Genomic DNA, 20585 nt, shown 5'->3' on the forward strand with positions numbered 1-20585 from the left:
TTGCTGATCTGTAATGTTGTGTTGAAATATGTGCTCTTAACTTAAGTAAGGGCACATAGGTCTTTTCAGTTATGTTTTAATATTAATATAAATTCTTACTGGCCGAATGGGAGAGAACATGTTGACTCTTTCAGTTTGAACCAGAATTCTCTCTTCTCTCTTTCTCCCTTTCTCTCTTTCTCTATCATTCTCTCTTCTTCTACATAACTGAACTCAGTCAGGCCAAACTCTAAGGCAGACCTGAATTCTAACATGGTATCAAAGCAGGTTAAATCTGCCTAGATTTCTGCTTGCCTAGGGTTCATTCTCTACGCACCCTATCTAGGATTTTCCTTTTTTTCTGTGTTCGATTGGAGATAAGGGAAAGGGCTGAAAAGGAGTGATCGCCCTCTTCCCTTGGGGGTCTCTATGCCTCCAATCAGGTCGTATGTGGTCGGTTGCTGTGATTTCTGAGATCGCCCTCTCCTAGTAGAGGAGGAATAGAGGGCCGAACTGTGTGTGGCTGTTGTGGGTGAAGCGGCTGTTGTGTGTGGACTGCTCTCCTGCTCGCAAGGGTGTTACTTCAGCGATAAGGTAAGAGACTTCAGTTCTGGTTTATGGATTAAATAGGAGGTGTGTTTCAGATCATTTGCTAGTGTTTCGGCCAGTTAGTGCTAGGGTTTATGCTACTTTCTTTGCGCATGTTGAAGGAAGAGATATGATCATATAGTGGTGAGATTTCAGGTAGTTGTAGGAGCAGGGTTTGTGGTGTAAAGAGCACACATTCCAGCAACAATTAGTGCTGCAATCAGTGTGACAGGTGTGACCTAGTGGTGTGTAGTGTGCAGATCTTAGTGACAATAGAATTCAGCAAGTGTGCAGTATTGGTGATAACATAATGGGAGACAGTAATGATTATAAACCTAGTGTGATGGTGCCTACAGACTACCTGAATGTTCAGATGACCTCCATTAAATTAAATGGAGAGAATTATGTGCCTTGGGCTAAATCCGTTGAAGTCTTTCTAAAGGCAAAGAAGAAGGTAAAACATATAAGAGAGGAGAAACCTTCCTCTGACTCTCACGAGTATGAAGATTGGGAGCAAGAGGACGCTTAGATCATCACATGGTTGTGGAACAGTATGGAACCCAGGATTAGTGTGAACTTCATGTTCCGTGATACTGCCAAAGATGTGTGGGACCATGCGAAAAAATTGTATTCGGGGCAGGACAATACAACCAGAGTTTATCAGCTTTATCAAAAGTACTTTAATCTGCAACAGGGCAATCAGAGTCTTGAGGAGTACTATGCCAACATGAGGAACATATGTAATGAGTTGAATGTCTATCATCCTCTCACTTCTGATGTCAAGATTTAGCAACAACAGAGAGAGCAGCATGATGTGACTAGATTTTTAATGGGACTAAAGTCAGAATATGAACCAGTACGGGCTCATATATTAGGGTGATCAGCTCTTCCATCCCTAGAAGAGATATTTGCTCGACTTCGGAGGATTTCTATCGGATCTACTGAGAACTCTAATATCTCAGATAGATCGGCCTTTGCTGCATCGAGAAGTCATGGTGGTAGAGGTGGAGCTTGGGGAGCTCAGTCTGGCCGTGGTGTTGGTAGTGGTTCTGCATATGGCCGAAGTGGCAATGGTGGGTCTACTTATAATCGTGGTGGTGGTCGTACTGGGAGCAGAGATTCAGGGGGAGCCCGTGGTAGAGGACGTAGCTCAGGCCCGAGGAACTGCACTCATTCTGGTATGGATGGACATACCATCAACTATTGTTATGATTTACATGGTCCTCCCTCAACCTGGGCCAATCATGCCGCGACCGGTGACTCAAGTTCCAGCTTTAAACAGTAGAATCATTCATCTGACCAGTTGCCTCCTACATCCACAGATGGTCCCATGAAGGAGATGGTGAGTGTTCCCCGTGATGAATATGAGAGGTTTATCCAATCACAACAGAACACGACAACTTTTGCTCACTCAGGTATGGCTTCTCTGGCATCTACACCCAATCCCTGGATCATTGACTCTGGAGCCTCCGATCACATGATTGGAACTCCAGGTGTGTTTTCTTCCTTGTCTCATTGCTCAACATCACAATCTGTCACCCTTGCTAATGGTTCCACATCCTCAATTTGTGGTGTTGGTAATGTTGACCTAGATCCTGTATCCCTCTCATCAGCTTTGTATGTTCCTAAATTGCCTTTTAACCTTATGTCTGTTAGTAAGCTGACCAAATCACTTAACTGCTCCATTACCTTTTATCCTTCTATGCGTGTCTTTCAGGATCTCAATACGGGGATGAAGATTGGTGGAGGGCATGAAGCAGGTGGACTGTATTATCTTGACGGTGGTGGTGGTAGAACTTCAATAGCTCTCCAGTCATCTCTTTCTCCTCTCCAGTGGCACTGCCGATTTGGTCATCCGTCGCTCAAAGTCTTGAAGTCCTTGGTCCCGTCCTTGAGTCAGCTTTCTGTTTTGGATTGTGAGTCGTGTCAGTTTGGGAAACACCATCGTGTTCCCTTTAGTTCTAGGGTTGATAACCGTGTGTTGAGTCCTTTTTCTTTAGTTCATTCAGATGTTTGGGGTCCTTATAAAGTAATGTCATATAATGGATTCAGATATTTTGTCATTTTTGTGGATGATTTTTCAAGGATGACGTGGCTCTATTTAATGAAAGAGAGAACTGAACTGTTCACCATTTTCCAAAAAATTTATGCTGAAATTCGTAACCAATTTGGTACCCATATCAAATTTTTCGTTCTGATAATGGCCGCGAATATTTATCCTCATCATTTCAGGAATACCTGGACCAACACGGCATTATACATCAGACCTCGTGTACCTACACCCCACAACAAAACGGGGTGGCTGAGAGAAAGAATCGCCATCTCCTTGAAACAGCAAGGTCCCTAATGCATCACATGCATGTTCCCAAACCTTTTTGGAGTGGTGCAGTGCTTACCTCTTGTTTTCTGATTAATCGGATGCCCACGCTCATCCTTGATGGTCAGTCTCCGTTTCAGGTCTTGTTTCCCTCTTTGTCTCCGTTCCCTCTTACGCTGAGAGTTTTTGGGTGTGTCTGTTTTGTCCATCATCTGGGTCCTGGGAACGACAAGTTTGATGCCCGTTCTCTCAAGTGCATCTTCCTTGGCTATTCTCGGACCCAGAAAGGGTATAGGTGTTACCATCCTGGTTCTTGACGGTCCTTTGTGTGTGCTGATGTCAGTTTCTTTGAGTCTACTCCGTTCTTTTTGGGGTCTGGTGATGCTTCTTCCTTCTCATCACCTCCTCCCCTTCCACTTCCCGTTGTCGATCCTCAGTTTGTTCCAGTTGTGACCAAATCCTTGCCTTCGGTGCCACCACCTGTTGAACGCCCACCTATTCGTCATGTGTATACACATCGCCCACGTGCACCGGCTACTACTCCTCCAGCTACATCTCCGTCGACGGATCCGACACCAGAACCCCACTTGGCATCTGAGATTGATCTACCCATTGCTTTGCGGAAAGGTAAACGTACTTGCACCCTTCATCCCATTTCTAATTATGTTTCTCTTACTCACCTTTCCGCTTCCCATCGCCAGTTTGTTACCTTGTTATCATCAGTTATTGTTCCTAAAGATGTCTAGGAAGCCCTTGCCTCTCCAAGGTGGTGCCGTGCCATGGAAGAAGAACTCTCAGCCCTTCATCATAATCATACTTGGGACCTCGCTGATCTTCCTCCTGGGAAGCAAGCTGTTGGTTGTAAGTGGGTTTATACGGTTAAGTACCTGCCTGATGGTAGTGTTGAACGCTTGAAAGCGCGATTAGTTGCAAAAGGGTACTCCCAAACCTATGGCATTGACTACACAGAGACCATCTCACCAGTTGCTAAGATCGGGTCAGTTCGTGTTGTGATCTCTCTTGCAGCCATGTATGAGTGGCCACTATATCAGCTTGATATCAAGAATGCCATTTTGCATGGTGACTTACTCGAGGAGGTCTACATGGAGCAACCTCCAGGGTTTTTGCTTAGGGGGAGGATGGTAAGGTGTGCCGACTAAGGAAGGCTATATATGGGCTTAAACAGTCTCCTCGAGCATGGTTTGGTAGGTTCAGTGAGGTGGTAAAGAAGTTTGGCATGAAACAGTGCAAGGTTGACCATTCTGTATTTAGTCATGACTCTTCGGGAGGAAAAATACTGTTGGTGGTGTATGTAGATGATATTGTTATTACTGGGAATGATAACATTGGTATTGATAGGCTGAAGACTTATCTGCAGGATCACTTTCAGACAAAGGATCTGGGTAAACTAAAATACTTCTTGGGGATAGAGGTAGCGAGATCCAAGTATGGGATTAATCTGTGCCAGAGGAAGTATGTGCTTGATTTGCTGGACGAAACAGGCTTATTGGGTGCCAAACCAGCTGAAACACCCATGGACACAAATACCAAGCTAAGCAGTGATATGGGTGAAGTGTTTGAAGACCCTGGCAGATACCGACGACTTGTGGGCAAACTGAACTACCTAACCATTACCAAACCAGACATCTCATTTGCAGTTACTGTGGTAAGCCAGTTCATGCAAAAACCTCTGACTCCTCACTGGAATGCGGTTCTGAGAATTGTGAAATATCTAAAAGGGGCCCCGGGTCGCGGTTTGATATACAAGAGTGGGGGAAAACTTGAAATAGAAGGGTATTCTGATGCTGATTGGGCCGGTTCTATGTTTGATAGGCGGTCTACTACAGGCTATTGCACGTTTCTAGGAGGTAACCTGGTGACATGGAAAAGTAAGAAGCAGACGGTTGTGGCAAGAAGTTGTGCAGAAGCAGAATATAGGGCTATGGCGCATACCGCTTGTGAGTTAGTGTGGCTAAGGAACCTTCTACAGGAAGTAGGGTACAACATTAACACTCCAATGAAGCTCTACTGTGATAATCAGGTTGTAGTTCATATCTCCTCGAATCCAGTGTTTCATGAAAGAACCAAGCATATTGAGGTTGACTGTCACTTTGTGAGGGAGAAGGTGCTGAATGGAGAGCTAGACACTACACATGTTAATACAGGAAATCAATGGGCTGACTTATTTACAAAAGGTTTGAGTCAGGGAAGAGTGGACTACATATGTAACAAGCTGGGAGTATATGATATATACTCACCAGCTTGAGGGGGAGTGTTAGCATAGGGGTATTTCTGTCTTTATACCTTGATTGATGTTGCTGATCTGTAATGTTGTGTTGAAATATGTGCTCTTAACTTAAGTAAGGGCACATAGGTCTTTTCAGTTATGTTTTAATAATAATATAAATTCTTACTGGCTGAATGGGAGAGAACATGTTGACTCTTTCAGTTCGAACCAGAATTCTCTCTTCTCTCTTTCTCCCTTTCTCTCTTTCTCTATCATTCTCTCTTCTTCTACATAACTGAACTCAGTCAGGCCAAACTCTAAGGCAGACCTGAATTCTAACAAAAGGTAATGGAGCAGTTAAGTGATTTGGTCAACTTACTAACAGACATAAGGTTAAAAGGCAATTTAGGAACATACAGAACTGAAGAGAGGGATATAGGATCTAGGTCAACATTACCAACACCACAAATTGAGGATGTGGAACCATTAGCAAGGGTGACAGATTGTGATGTTGAGCAATGAGATAAGGAGGAAAACACACCTGGAGTTCCAGTCATGTGATCGGAGGCTCCAGAGTCAATGATCTAGGGATTGGGTGTAGATGCCAGAGAAGCCATACCTGAGTGAGCAAAAGTCGTCGTATTCTGCTGTGATTGGATAAACCTCCCATATTCATCACGGAGAACACTCACCATCACCTTCATGGGACCATTTGTGGATGTAGGAGGCATCTGGTCAAATGAATGATTCTCCTGTCTAAAGCTGGAACTTGAGTCCCCGGTTGTGGCATGATTGGCCCAGGTTGAGGGAGGACGATGTAGATCATAACAATAGTTGATGGTATGTCCATCCATACCACAATGAGTGCACTTCCTCGGGCCTGAGCTACGTCCTCTACCGCGGGCTCCCCCTGAATCTCTGCTCCCAGTACGACCACCACCACGGTTATGAGTAGACCCACTATTGCCACTTCGGCCATATGCAGAACCACTACCACCACCACGGCCAGACTGAGCTCCCCGAGCTCCACCTCTAACACCACGTCCTCTCGATGCAGCAAAGGCAGATCTATCTGAGATATTAGAGTTCTCAGTAGATCCGATAGAAATCCTCCAGAGTCTAGCAAATACCTCTTCTAGGGGCGGAAGAGCTGATCCCCCTAATATCTGAGCCCGTACTAGTTCATATTCAGACTATAGTCCCACCAAAAATCTAGTCACATCAAGCTACTCTCTCTGTTGTTGCTGAATCTTGACATCAGAAGCGAGAGGATGATAGACATTCAACTCATTACGTATGTTCCTCATGTTGGCATAGTACTCCTCAAGACTCTGATTGCCCTGTTGCAGGTTAAAGTACTCTTGATAAAGCTGATAAACTCTGGTTGTATTGTCCTGCCCCGAATACAATTTTTTCGCATGGCCCACACATCTTTAGCAATATCAAGGAACATGAAGTTCACACTAATCCTGGGTTCCATACTGTTCCACAACCATGTGATGATCTGAGCGTCCTCTTGCTCCCAATCTTCATACTCGTGAGAGTCAGAGGAGGGTTTCTCCTCTCTGATGTGTTTTACCTTCTTCTTTGCCTTCAGAAAGACTTCAACGGATTTAGCCCAAGGCACATAATTCTCTCCATTTAATTTAATGGAGGTCATCTGCACATTCAGGTAGTTTGTAGGCACCATCACACTAGGTTTATAATCATTATTGCCTCCCATTATGTTATCACCAATTCTGCCCACTTGCTGAATTCTATTATCATTGAGATCTGCACACTACACACCACTAGGTCACACCTATCACACTGATTGCAGCACTTATCGTTGCTGGAATGTGTGCTCTTTACACCACAAACCCTAGATCAAACCTGTCACACTAATTTCAGCACTTGTTGTTGCTGAAAAGTGTGCTCACACCACAAACCCTACTCCTACAACTACCTGAAATCTCACCACTATATGATCATATCTCTTCCTTCAAAATGCACAAAGAAACCAGCATAAACCCTAGCACTTACTGGCCGAAACCCTAGCATATGGTCTGAAACACACCTCCTATTTAATCCATAATAGATATCACGCACTAAAATCTCTTACTTTATCGCTGAAGTAACACCCATACGAGCAGGAAAGTAGTTCACACACGACAGCTGCTGTCCACACAGTTCGGCCCTCTATTCTTCCTCTAATAGGAGAGGGCGATCTCGGAAATCACAGCAACTGACCACATACGACCTGACTGGAGGCATAGAGACCTCCTAGGGAAGAGGGCGATCACTCCTTTTCAGCTCTCTCCCTTATCTCCAATCGAACACAGAAAAAAAAAGGAAAACCCTAGATAGGGTGCGCAAAGAATGAACCCTAGGCAAGCAGAAATCTAGGCAGATTCAAGATGCTCTGATACCATGATAGAATTCAGGTCTGCCTTAGAGTTCAGTCCGAATTGAAAGAGTCAACTTGACTTCTCCCAGTCGGCCAGTAAGTATTTATATTTTTATTGAAACATAACTGAAAAGACCTATTGTTCCGACACAACCTTACAGATCAACAACATTAATCAAGGTATAAAGACAGAAATACCCCTACGCTAACAACATCCAATTCCATGGGTGTTTCAACTGGTTTGGCACCCAACAACCCTGTCTCCTGCAGTAGATCAAGGACATATTTCCTTTGGCACAAGTTAATACCATGCTTGGACCTTGCTACCTCTATCCCTAGGAAATATCTTAGTTTACCAAGGTCCTTTGTCTAGAAGTGGTCATGCAAAAAGTCTTCAACCTATCAATCCTGAACCTGTCACTACCAATAATAACAATATCATCTGCATATACCACCAACAAAATCTTCCCAGGACCAGAATCATAGCTAAATACTGAGTGATCAACCTAGCATTGTTTCATGCCAAATTTCTTTACTACTTCACTGAATCTTTCAAACCATGCACAAGGGGACTATTTAAGAACATAAATAGGTTTTTTGAGCTTAACTTTACCATACTCCCCCTGAGTAATAAACCCAAGTGGTTGCTCCATATACACCTCCTCAAGAAGATCACCATGCAAAAAAGCATTCTTAATATCAAGCTGAAACAAGGGCCAATCATGCATAGCAGCTAGAGAGGTCAGAACACGAACAAAACCAATTTTGGCAACAGGAGAGGTCTTTGTGTAGTCAATGCCATATAACTGTGAATAACCTTTGGCAACCAATCGAGCTTTCAATCGCTCAACACTACCATCAAGCAAGCACTTTATAGTGTATACCCACTTACATCTTACAACATGCTTACTAGGAGGAAGAGTGGTGAGATCCCATGCATGATTATGAGCCCGTGCAGAGAGTTTCTTCCATTGCTTGACACCACCCTGGAGAGATAAGTGCTTCCTAGACATCCTTAGGAACCGAAACAGAAGATAACAACGAAACAAACTGTTGATGGGAAGGGGAAAGGTGAGAAACAAAAACATAATTAAAGATAGGATGAAGGGTACAACTACGTTTACCTTTCCACAGGGCAATGGGAATGTCAAGGTCAAAAACGGGGTATGATGGTGCTGCGGAAACCACTATCGGATCTATCGACGGTGAAGAAGGTGGAGGAGTCAGTGCATGTCAATGCATATACACTTGTTGGATAGGTGGCCATCCAGGAGGGAGTGGCACTATTGGCAAAGACTTAGTTGTAGCTGGAACAAGTGGAATGGAGTCCACAACAAGAACTAGAAGCGGAAGAGAAGAAGAAGAAGAAGAAGAAGAAGAAGAGACATCCAACCCAAAAAAGAATGGAATTGACTCAAAGAAGGTAACATCAAGACACACAAAGCAACATCAAGAACTGGGGCTATAGCACTTGTACCCTTTCTGGGTCCTAGAATAGCCAAGGAAGACACACTTAGTAGATCATGCATCTAATTTGTCTAGTCCAGGGCCAAGGTTATGAACAAAGAACACACACCCAACCTGAGGGGTGAGAGGAAAAGGGGACAATGTAGGAAACAAAACAGAGAAGGGAGACCAACCATCAAGGATGGACATAGGCATTTGGTTAATAAGAAAGCAAGATGTAAGTATAACATCACACGATAAACGTTTGGGGACATTCATTTGGTGCAACAATGACCGAGCAGTTTCCAAGAGGTGGCAGTTCTTCCGTTTAGCTACCCCATTTTGTTGAGAGGTGTAAGAGCAAGAGGTTTGATGAATAATACCATGTTGTTCTAAATATTGCTAAAAAGGCGTATAATAATATTCTCGGCCATTATCAAAATGTAGGATTTTAATATGGACACCAAATTGAGTACAAATTTCAGCATGAAACTTTTGGAATATAGAAAATAATTCACTTCTTTCTTTCATAAGATAAAGCCATGTCATCCTTGAATAGTCATCGACAAAAATAACAAAGTACTTGTAGCCATTGTGTGACATTATTTTATTTGGACCCAAAATGTTCGAATGGACCAAAAAAAAGGACTCAACATACGACAATTGACACTAGGACTAAAGGAAACCCGATGATGTTTCCCATACTAACATGACTCACAATCCAAAGTAGACAAATGACTCAATGTTGGAACAAGTTGCTTAAGAGATTTAAGAGACAGATGACCAAGTCTACAGTGCCATTGAAGAGGTGAAAGAGACGACTGATGAGTTGTTGACAAACCACCACCACCATCAAGATAATACAGTCCACCAGCTTCACGCCCTCCACCAATCTTCATCTTCGTCTTGAGATTCTGAAATACACAAGATGAAGGGTAAAAAGTGATAGAACAATTAAGAGACTTGGTCAGTTTACTAACAAAAATAAGATTAAAAGGGAACTTGGGAACATACAGAACTGAAGACAAAGATAATGAACCAGTGTTAACCCCACCAATACCACATACAGAAGAAGTGGAACCATTAGCAAGGGTGATAGTTTGGGTTGCAGAGGATGAAGAAAGAGAAGAGAACACACCTAGAGTCCCAATCATATGATCGGAATTTCCAGAATCAATGATCCAATGGGAGGGTTTCAATGCCAGACAAGCCATACTTGAGTAGGAAAGTGTAGTTGTACTCATCAACTGCTCTTGTTTGGAGGTATCTCTATATGGAGGTGTTTGATCAGCCTGTTGACTCTCTTGTCCCATACCACCACTAGCCACTGCATGATTTGCCCAGCTTGAAGGTGGGCCATGCAAATCATAGCAAAAATTAATAGTATGGCCATCCAGACCACAGTGTGTACACCTCGAACCATTATTGCGTCCATTACCACGAGCTCCCCTTGAATCTCAACCTCCAACATGCCCACCACCACAAATGTACATGTGTCCACCTCCACCACAAACGTACATGTGTTCTCCACTACCACCACGGCCTAGCTGACCCTGATGAGTTGCTCCTCTACCACCACGACTTCCCCCTCTTGTCGCTGCAGAAGCAAACCTATCTGATATGGTAGGATTCTCCAGATGTCCAATGGAAGTCCTCCAAAGACGGGAAAACACCTCTTCAAGGGAAGGGAGGACAGATCCACCTAGTATTTGTGCTCTCACCGGTTCATATTCAGACTTCAATCCCACCAAAAATCTGGTAACATCAAGTTGCTCTCTTTGTTGTTGCTGAATTTTGACATCAGATGTAAGAGGGTGATACACATTCAACTCATTCCCCAGATTTTTCAGACTCACATAGTACTCCTCAAGGCTCTGATTACCCTACTGCAGATTAAAATATTCTTGGTAGAGCTGGTATACCCTGGTGGTATTGTCCTGCCCTGAGTAAACTTTAGAGAGAAGTATCAATCAGCCCAGATCAGAATTCTCTAGCCCCAAAGTACAGGGGGAATGCATCCTGACCATGAATTGATGCCAAATTCACGGGCAGGATGTGGTTTATAGGGGGGCAGAGGGCTAGTAGTAGGGGGGCTGGAATTCAGAATTCTGCATCGTGTGTTTTTGTACTTCTCCCTAAAGTTTATTTGCATGATCCCAAATCTCCTTGGCTGTGGTTAAGAACATGAAGTTCACACTAATCTTAGGTTCCATGTTGTTCCATAACCAAGTCATAATCTGGGCATCTTCTTGTTCCCAATCACTATACTCCTAAGAGTCAACTAGGGGTTTTTCTTCTCTCACATGTTTTACTTTCTTCTTAGCTCTGAGAAACACTTCAACAGATTTGGTCCAAGGCACGTAATTCTCTCCATTCAGTTTGATGGAGGTCATTTGCACATTCAAGTAATCAAGGGGAATCATAACAGACTTGTGTTCACTACTGTCTCCCATGGCTGCCAATTTTTTTTTCTTTCTCACACTAAAATGTTACCCTAACTCACCAACAAACACCACACTGCACTTCTATAGCTGAACGATCACCACTGTTTCACACTTACAGCTGACCATTGCTGAAACATTTATTATCACAGGTTTCAGCAATGGTAATCACCACTGTTCTCCACTTTCGGCACCACACAAGAAATCATCACACAAAGATACCACACCAGCACTCCATACATCTAGTACCTTCGACCACTTATCTGAGCCACACATCTGAACCCTGACCACGAAACTAGTGTAGCAACCCTCTTCGGTCCACCAGAGGGTTTCCTACCAGCCACCTGAAACCACCACACCACAACCAATCAGAGGCATTAAAACCTCCAGAAATAAAAAGCGACCACTCCTTTTCAGCCTGTTCATCAAACTCCAAGAACCCTAGGAGAAATCTGCAAAAAAACTCAACTAGGATGCGTAGAAGGCTATACAGATCTGAACTGATCTAACCTCGCTCTGGTACCATGATAAAGTTCAGAACTTCAGATCTGTATACCTGTTAGTTTTCAGAATAACAGAGAAGAAAAGATAAAGAAGATAGAGGGAGAGAAGAGAGAAAGAGAGGAGAAGAGTTGGTTTGAACTAGAGAAAAAGAAAAATTGCTCTCTCTAGTCGACAGGTTATATTTATATATTTCTATAACAAAAACAATATTGACTCTTGTGCCCCTACTTAACTATGAGACACATCACTTAACTTAACATTACACCCCTTACTGAACATAAACAAAAGGACTAATCTGCCCCTATATAGTCGACACTAACATGGACTATCCTCTGATCACAAAACTTAGGTTCTCCGGTTGGATTTTGACCTCTGAGACTCTCAATGTGGGAACACCATCTACGACAACAGTCTCAATGAGGATACGGTCACTATCTGAGATCTCTCCTACCCCCATAGCTTCAAATGTCACTTTCTTCCCTTATGCATCTGAAATGGACCGCAACACCTCCAATTTCTTTCCTTCTCAAACGCTGATCTTCTTGTCTCCTATGTATCTAGCTACCACCCAAATCCACTCTGCTACCTCTCTGAGCTTGATATTTCCTGTTTGGCTGATTACCGTCAAGCCAGACACCTTTGAGGCTAGGAAGGGATTTCCTGTAATGTCCCTCACTCTTTTAACCTTCCTTCCTTTTCTCCTCTTTTTAAGCATTACCAATACCCCCCTGAAGCGGTGGTCCCCCCTCCTTTGTAACTGTGGAACGCAACCAGAAAAAGCCTGTTCCTTCTCCTTGGTCTTATCTACCCCATTGCTTGACTTTAGGTCTTCCTTCGACTTAACATCCTCACCCTCCATTTGTCCTTCCTCACTCTGACCTCTCAAGTTTCCTTCATCCACCTGTACCTTCTTACTCAGCATCTTCTTCCTCTGCACAACCTTTTGACTTCCAACCTTCTCTGTCTTCTCCTCTACTCTGCTCTCCTCCCTCCTCTCTGCTCTGGGTTCCCAATGTTCCTCCCTAAAACTTCTTTCCTCTCTATGAGATTCCTGGTCCGCCTGAATCTTCTCCTTCTTACGGAAAGATGCAACGGTGCCTTCTATTCTCAGCCTTAGCTCGTATGTCCCCCCAGCAAATTCCAACATCATCCTTTGTGGAATGTTAGCAAGATTTTTCACCTCCACCAAAATCCTAGCCATGTCTAGTTTCTCCCAGGTTTTGTTTATGTCGTCGTACCTCAGGCTGTGTTTGGTTGAAATGCAAATAAATTTGCACTGATGCGAAACTGTGGCAGTGCAAATGATTTGAGTGTAAATTATAACCTATTTTTATTTCAAATTTTAGCTTATTTTGTTTGATTGCATTACAGATGTAGTAAATTAAGACATGAAGCAGAATAAAGCAAAACCTAAAACAAAACTAAATGAAAATTTGCATTTTTTCATTTGCACACCCATGCATTTGTACTAGTGCAAATAAAATTGCACTACAACCAAACACAGCCTCATGAATTTGCCACATGCTGGAGCCACTTCTTCAAATGTGAGAATAATCCAAGCGTTAAGGGGAATCCCCATGACATCTATCCACATTACATATCTTGACCTCCCCCCCTTTCAGCTCTCCCGCTGCCGGGAACCACCAGCCCAGCCTAAGGTTGAAATCCCTTTCTTTTGTTTGCTCCCCTTCCAAAACCTCCTCTGCATACTCCTATGAAACATAAAAAGCAATAGTTCTGCATTCAACTTCGTCACCCCCAACACCTTTTCTCTTCCCCATTCTAAGATCACCCCAAGCTTCCAGCTCCTTTGTGTGCACCTCTCTTCCTATTACCCTTCCAACTAAACTAGCATGAAGAACTTTCATCCTCTCCTTCATTTTCCCTACCTTCCTTACGTCCACAACAACCTTCTTCACGAAACCTCTGTCCTCCATTTTCACTATGAAGTAATCTTCCCATCCATCCTTGAATCCTCTTGCAGCCAAGGTTTTAAATTTCGCAACGTATTGGCCGACACGGGCCAATACGTATCGTTTCGAAAGAGTTCCAATACAAGGAACATGTATAATTACACAGTTACGTATTTTTTCGTCCGTATTGGACCAATATGGATCTATATCGGCCTTGTATCGGACCGTTTCGGGTACGTATCGGCCGATACAATCCAAAACGAGCCGACACGCATTATGTATCAGCCGAATTTAATTTCCCTCTTCTTTTTAAATTTAATTTCCCTCTTCAAGTTTGAGATGCCACTAAATGCTAATATAATTTAATTAAATGCTCATTTAAGTTACCTTTGATTACAACATTTAATATGTCTGTTTTGATTGTTGCTACAGTAGTCCGAACAGGAAGAGGAGAAGAAGAAGAAGAAGAAGAAGAGAAGAAGAAGGGTCTGTCGAAAATCTGATGGGTTACCCATTCAGTCGACCCCCTTAATCTATATTAGGTTCTAATCATAGTTACAAAGACAGAAATGACCTTACTTAAGTGTGGGGCAGAGTAACTCTAATAACACTACCGCATAAGCAAGTTACTTAATAAACAGAAGAAGACTAAACTACCCCTATTCGGCACATCTTAACACTCCCCCTCAAGCTGGAGAATATATGTCATATAATCCCAGCTTGTTACATAGATAGTTCACTTTCCCTGAGCTTAGAGCTTTTGTAAACAAATCAGCCCACTGGTCATTGGAGCCCACATGTTCTGTATTTATCTCTCTGGCAAGAACCTTCTCTCTCACAAAGTGGCAATCAACCTCTATGTGCTTTGTTCTCTCATGAAAGATAGGATTGGATGAGATATGTAATGCAGCTTGATTGTCACAGTACAATTTCATAGGTTTATCCATGTGAAACCCAATTTCTTGTAGGAGATTCCTCAGCCACACTAATTCACAGGTAGTGTGAGCCATGGCCCTATATTCGGCTTCAGCACTGCTTCTGGCTACAACCGTCTGCTTTTTACTCTTCCATGTCACAAGATTTCCTCCCAGAAATGTGCAATAGCCTGTAGTAGATCTTCTGTCACTCACTGAGCCTGCCCAGTCTGCATCTGTATACCCAACTACTTCAAATTTTCCTCCTGGTTTATACAATAGCTCACGGCCTGGAGCACCTTTCAGATACCTCACAATTCTAAGGACTGCATCCTAGTGAGGTATACGAGGGTTCTGCATGAATTGGCTCACCACACTGACTGCAAAGGAGATGTCGGGTCTCGTGATAGTCAGATAGTTCAGCTTTCCCACTAGTTGTCTATACCTTCCAGGATCTTCAAATATTTCTCCTGTATCACTGCTCAACTTAACATTTGGTTCCATAGGGGTCTCAGCCGGTTTTGCACCTAACAGTCCTGTTTCTTCCAATAGATCAATGACATATTTCCTTTGGCACAGATTCACACCTTGTTTTGACCAGGCAACCTCTATTCCCAATAAATACTTTAATGTTCCAAGGTCCTTTGTTTGAAAATGATTTTACAGAAATACCTTTAGTTTGCCAATCCCCAATTTATCACTACCAGTGATGACAATATCATCCACATAGACCACTAATAAAATCTTCCCAGCTTCTGAGTCATAGCTAAACACTGAGTGATCAACCTGGCATTGCTTCATTCCAAAACTCTTCACCACTTCACTGAACTTCCCAAACCAAGCACGTGGAGATTGCTTCAACCCATAAATTGCTTTCTTCAGCCTGCACACCTTACCACCTTCCCCCTGAGCAACAAACCCAGGTGGTTGCTCCATATATACCTCCTCCACTAGATCACCATGGAGGAAGGCATTCTTTATGTCAAGTTAAAGGAGAGGCCAATCATACATAACTGCCAAGGAAATTAGGACACGAACGGAACCAATTTTAGCCACCGGTGAGAATGTCTCCATATAGTCCACACCATACACCTGTGAGTAACCTTTAGCAACAAGTCTGGCCTTCAGACGCTCCACACTACCATCTGGCAAGTATTTCACAGTATACACCCATTTACAGCCCACAGCATGCTTCCCAGGTGGAAGAGTAGTAAGTTCCCACGTTTGAGTATGTTGAAGAGCAGAAAGTTCCTCCTCCATTGTCCGCTGCCATCCAGGTGAACTAAGATCTTCTTGAACATTGTTAGGTAGGGAAATAGAAGAAAAAGTGAAACAAACTGGCGATGTGATGCAAAAAGACGAGATAATGAAACAAAATTGGAAATGGGATGGAGTGTGGAACTACGTTTACCTTTCCGTAAGGCAATGGGTAGGTCAAGATCTGAATGTTCAGCAATAGGAGCCATGAGAGGATCCGCAGATGAGGTAGAAGCAGGAGGGGCCGGTGTCGTTCGACGTGTATACACTTGTCGGATCGATGGTCGTTCAGTGGTGACCTGCACTGGATGAGGAGATGAGTCTACTCCAACAACAGCCTCTGGAACTGAATCACTGACAGGAAGAGGAAGAGGAGGTAAGGGTGAGGACAAGGGTGCTTCATGACTGGAGAAGAAGGGGACAGACTCAAAAAATGTGACATCAGGGCAGACATAGCACTTTCGGGCAATAGGATTGTAACACTTGTACCCTTTTTGAGTCCGAGAGTAGCCAAGGAAGACACATTTAATTGAGCATGCATCTAGCTTGTCTATTCCAGGACTCAGATTATGAACAAAGCACACACAACCAAAGACACGAGGAGTTAATGGAAATGGAGATAAAGCGGGAAACAAGATGGAGAAGGGGGACCGACCATGAAGAATAAAAGAAGGCATCCAATTAACGAGAAAACATGCAGTGAGTACAGCATCACTCCAAAACCGTTTAGGAACATGCATGTGGTGAAGCATAGACCGAGCAATTTCAAGAAGATGACGATTCTTCCGTTCAGCCACCCCATTTTGTTGAGGGGTGAAAGCACACGAGGTCTGATGAATAATGCCATGCTGTTCTAAATACTATTGAAATGCAGTAAGAAAGTATTCACGACAATTATCTGAACGGAGAACTTTGATTGGAACACCAAATTGTGTGCATATTTCAGCATGGAATTTTTGAAAAATGGAAAATAATTCACTTCTTTCTTTCATTAAGTAAATCCATGTCATTCTTGAACAATCATCAATAAAGGAGACAAAATACTTGTACCCATTATAAGACTCTATTTTGATCGGACCCCAAACATCTGAGTGAACCAAAGAAAAAGGACTCAACATACAACTCTCAACTCTTGGACTGAAGGACACACGACGGTGTTTACCAAACTGACATGACTCACATTGTAAAGCTGACAACTAACTCAATGATGGAACCAACATCTTGAGGACCTTGAGAGATGGATATCCCAGTAGACAATGCCATTGTAGAGGAGTAAGGGAAGTCTGAAGTGCAATTGAAGATCCACCGCCGTCAAGGTAATACAATCCACCAGCTTCATGCCCCCACCAATCTTCTTCCCTGTCTTGAGATCTTGAAAAACACAAGTGGAAGGAAAGAAGGTAACAAAACAATTAAGAGCTTTGGTTATTTTACTAACAGACATAAGATTGAATGGAAACTTAGGTATGTATAAAACAGATGATAAAGGGACAGAAGCCAAGTCAACATTACCAACACCACAGATGGGAGATGAGGACCCATTGGCAAGTGTAACAGTTTGTGGTGTGGAGGTTTCAGCAAGAGAAGAGAACACACCTGGAGTCCTGGTCATATGATCTGAGGCACCAGAGTCAATAATCCATGAAGGAGTTTTAGATGACATGCAAGCGATACCTGATTGGGCATATGTGGCAGTGGTATGCTGTGAAGTAGTTCGAAGGAGCCGATCATACTCATCACGTGGAACACTCACAATCTCCCTCCCAGAAGTAGATGTAGATGTGGAAGGAGTTAGGTCTGCCAGTTTACTGTCACTAATAGCAACCTCGCCTACTACAGCATGATTAGCCCATTTAGAGGGAGGGCCATGTAGATCATAACAGAAATTCACTGTGTGTCCATCCCTACCACAATGAGTACACTTCCTTGTAGAGTTATTTTTTCCTCTGCCACGGCCTCCCCCTGAGTCACGGCCACCCCTACCAATCATGGAATTGCCACGGCCCCCTCTGACCCCCCCCCCTCTTGTACTATGTCCACCACCTCTAACTGTCACAAGTGCTGATCTATCATACTGTGTGGGGTTCTCTGTCTGGCCCAAAGAGATTCTATGAAGTCTTGAGAATATTTCCTCAAGTGTAGGAAGAGTCGAGCCCCCCAATATTTGAGCTCTAACTGGTTCATATTCTGACTTCAGCCCCACTAAAAATCTTGTAACATCTAGCTGCTCCCTTTGTTGTTGCTGAACTTGAATATCTGGAGTAAGGGGATGATAGACATTGAGTTCATTCCTTATATTCTTCATGCAGGCATAGTACTTTTCTAGTGTTTTGGTTCCTTGTTGCAAATCAAAGTACTCCTGATACAGCTGATATACTCTTGTTGTGTTATCAAGGAACATGAAGTTGGCACTAATTTTGGGTTTCATACTATTCCATAGCCAAGTCATGATTTGAGCATCTTCTTGTTCCCAATCATCAAACCCTGGAGAGTCAACCGATGGCTTCTCATCTCTAACATGCTTTGCTTTCTTCTTTGCCTTGAGAAAAACTTCCACGGATTTAGCCCATGGAACATAGTTCTCCCCATTTAGCTTAATTGAGGTCATTTGTACTCCTAGGTAGTCGGAAGAAATTACTACACTAGGTTTCTGATCATTGTAGCCATCTCCTATTGCTGCCATTGTACCTTTTCACAGCTGTCTCTAACTTTAATTCTCAGCTACAAGCTGATTGATGTTGTTCACAGTTTGATATTTCAGCCCCTATTGCAGCCACAAAACACCACTGCTGACTTCACACACTTGTTCTTATTCACACTACTGCTGACTTCACACACTTATGTCCCACATAAGCATCAGTTTACCATTCACTAATCACAAGTAGAGGCCCTCGTACAACCACTCAAGCACCACAACACAGCCAAATCTGCTGCACCCAGTTCAGACTTATTTAACACACTTAAAAGGGCATTACACAACCACAAGGAGTTCGGCAAGGTCACTGCATTCTACCTTATACCACTCGGCTACTGCCCTACAACAACTTACAGCATTCTACCTTATACCACTCGGCAAGGTCACTGCATTCTACCTTATACCGTATCAAGAGGGCATTACACAACAACTTACAGCAGCCCTACACATTCGGCTATTACACAACAACTTACAACAGCCCTACACATTCGGCTACTGCACACACAGCCCTTCCTAGGGCAACAATGAACCTAGTTCTCTAGGTTCTACTAAGTACAACAGCTTCTTGTAGGGTTTCTACCCAGAAATATAAGTAACACTAGAAGAAGAGAGAACCGACCTTCCTTTGAGAATATCAATCAACCATTCACTATTGAAGTCACTTTCCTTGTTGAAGAAGGTTATGCGCAGCAGAGAGACAATTTGTACTGTTTTTGACCTAGGGCGAACCAGTTCTCTCCATCGACTGATCAGAAACGAACAGTGCTGAGGTGCTTTACCAACTGACTTAGGTCAGGAGCATTGCTCTGATACCATGTTTTGACTGTTGCTACAGTAGTCCAAACAGGAAGAGGAGAAGAAGAAGAAGAAGAAGGGTCTGTCGAAAATCTGATGGGTTACCCATTCAGTCGACCCCCTTAATCTATATTAGGTTCTAATCATAGTTACAAAGACAGAAATGACCTTACTTAAGTGTGGGGCAGAGTAACTCTAATAACACTGCCACATAAGCAAGTTACTTAATAAACAGAAGAAGACTAAACTACCCCCATTCGGCACATCTTAACAATGTCATTAAATGTTATTTAAGTGAAATAACTTGTTAAAAATCACAAACCAAAGGTAACAAGTTTCGAACCCAAGTCATTTGCTTATAACAATAGTTAATTAACCATTATGCCACCCTTAATTACTTATTTAAATGACATGTTTTTTTATACTTAAAGTAACCTTTCTTTCCTTGGTGGATGTTTCCCAACAAATGCTATAAATTTGACTATTAATATTTATATAATAATAAGATGAATACAAGTTATATTTATTTATTAAAAATTAAGGTACATATTAAAAATTAAATCTATAATTAATATTAACTAATAAATGATTTCAAATAAATATTAGTATATATACACACACACACATTTTAGTTCTTCTATTATTTTTCAATGGCTACTAATTATATCCCAATACTTTATATAAATCATTAAAGAATGGTTTTTATGTTTAAATAAATAGTTATACTCACATTAAACTCATTTTTATTGTTGTTCATATTTTTAAGGATTTTTTTTTTGGATTTTCTAGTGTATCTTGATTTTTCGTCCGTATCCATACGTTTCCAAATCGTATCTTGATACGTCTCTTAAAATTACCTTTCTGATACACCTTGCGTTTCCGATACTTGGAACCTTGCTTGCAGCACTTCATTTACTTGAAAGACAACTAGAAACAAAATACTTTAAATATACCTTGCACATTTTAGATATTCTGCAATAGAAACAAAATACTCAGCCTCACCTAGAGCAACGATCTAAGTAAGAAAAGATATCCAGTTTATCCACTAAAGAATTATCATTAAGAGAAGTTGAAGTGTCTTGTTTGATGATGAATTGATCATATACATTTAGAATAATAGAGA

At 42.4% G+C, this 20585-nt stretch overlaps 1 protein-coding gene across 1 annotated transcript in view; it reads right to left on the reverse strand.

Moving 5' to 3' along the window:
• The window catches only part of LOC148879417 (GPCR-type G protein 1-like), a 111286-nt gene that overhangs the window by 28254 nt on the left and 62447 nt on the right, over positions 1-20585 (reverse strand). The gene's annotated exons all lie outside the window — the stretch shown is intronic.

This window comes from Nelumbo lutea, chromosome 1 (assembly GCF_056320005.1).
Source record: "Nelumbo lutea isolate HS-2025 chromosome 1, American lotus-T2T, whole genome shotgun sequence".
Lineage (NCBI taxonomy): Eukaryota > Viridiplantae > Streptophyta > Magnoliopsida > Proteales > Nelumbonaceae > Nelumbo > Nelumbo lutea.